This window comes from Aplysia californica, unplaced genomic scaffold (genome assembly GCF_000002075.1).
Source record: "Aplysia californica isolate F4 #8 unplaced genomic scaffold, AplCal3.0 scaffold00366, whole genome shotgun sequence".
Lineage (NCBI taxonomy): Eukaryota > Metazoa > Mollusca > Gastropoda > Aplysiida > Aplysiidae > Aplysia > Aplysia californica.
Window position 1 is genome coordinate 704,684 of NW_004797636.1, and position 1,921 is coordinate 706,604.

Genomic DNA, 1,921 nt, shown 5'->3' on the forward strand with positions numbered 1-1,921 from the left:
CTGGAGGGACCAGGAGACGGACCAAGAGACCATGAGGGACAAATCGGACTCACCTGGCAGGAGGGAGGTGAAGGGACAGAGGGGAGGGGTGGGAAATGAGGGAAGGGGGCAGGCAGGGCTGAGGGGAAGGATGAGGGACTGTGGAGGGGAACGACAAGTTATAGATGATGGTGGGGGAGGAGGTGGAGGAGAGAGGATGGTGGATCGAGAGGAGGAAAATAAGGGGGAGGTGGGATAAGGGGAAGGATAACGAAATCGGGGAATACGTGACATGATTTCAATTATGGGAGAGGGGGGGGATAGAGGAGGAGGAAAAGGGAGGGACTGATCCTGAGCTCTCACTCTTCACACCCTCAGTCTCTCTGTTATTTTCTTGTTATTCCCCTTAGCAACTTCTCACGAGGGGATGTAAGCAAGACTGTAATAATTCCGTCCCTTTGATACATTTATAAAATATATATAAACATGGAAAAACAAGACCATAAAGTGGAAATTGGACAAGATTTTTACATAGTAACTCTGAGATTGTCAAGTATAAACAAATGTCCGAAGAAAAGTGGCTCAGAGTAGTCAATTGTAATTAATCTCTTGTGATAATACATGATGAATGTTAAATGAGAAACTCATAATACAGAGGTTCTATCTATTTACATAAGTAGGGAATTGGGCTGGGGTGGACGGTGGGGACTGTAGACCTGGTGTCTTAACAGACCCTGGGTCAGGCGAAGAGGTGGTTGGTTGGTGGACAGAACGTGGAGGAGGGAATAGAGGACAATGGACTGAGAGAGAGAGAGAGTGAGAAAGAGAGAGGCATACAGACAGACCGAGAAAGACGGGGGCGAAGAGGAGGGGGCGGCTGGATGGACCAGGGGACGGACCAAGAGACCGCGAGGGACAAATCGGACTCACCGGGCAGTAGGGAGGTCAAGGGACTGAGGGGAGGGTGGGAAATGAGGGGAGGGGGCAGGCAGGGCTGAGGGGAAGGATGAGGGACTGTGGAGGGGAACGGCAAGTTATAGATGATGGTTGGGGAGGAGGATTAGAGAGGATGGAGGATCGAGAGAAGGAAAATAAGGGGAGGTGGGATAAGGGGAAGGATAACGAAATCGGGGAGGACGTGACATGATTTCGATGATGGGAGAGGTTGAGGGGAAGAGGAGGAGGAAAAGGGAGGGACTGATAATGAGTTCCCACCCTTCACACCCTCAGTCTCTCTGTTATTTTCTTGTTATTCCCCTTAGCGACTTCTCACGAGGGGATGTAAGCAAAACTGTAATAATTCCCTCCCTTTGATGCATTTATAAAATATATATAAACATGGAAAAACAATACCGTAAAGTGGAAACTGGACAAGATTTTTACATAGTAACTCTGAGATTGTCAAGTATAAACAAATGTGAGAAGAAAAGTGGCTCAAAGTAGTCAATTGTAATTAATCTCTTGCGATAAGACATGATGAATGTTAAATGAGAAACTCATAATACAGAAGTTCTATCTATCCATGTAAGTAGGGAGTTGGGCTGGGTTTGAAGGTTGGGACCGTAGACCTGGTGTCTTAACTGGCCGTGGGTCGAGCAGAGAGGTGGTTGGTGGACAGAACGTGTGGAGAAGGAAAAAGAGGCCGGTGGACTGAGAGAGAAACAGACAGACAGAGACAGAGACAGACAGACAGACAGACAGACAGAGAAAGAGGGGGGCGCTGGGGGGACAAGTAGACGGACCAATAGACCATGAGGGAAAAATCGGACTCATCGAGCAGGAGGGAGGTCAAGGGACAGAGGGTTCGGGGTGGGAAATGAGGGGAGTGGGCAGGCAGGGCTGAGGGGAAGGATGAGGGACTGTGGAGGGGAACGACAAGTTATAGATGATGGTGGGGGAGGAGGAGGAGAGAGAATGGTGGATCTAGAGAAGGAAAATAAGG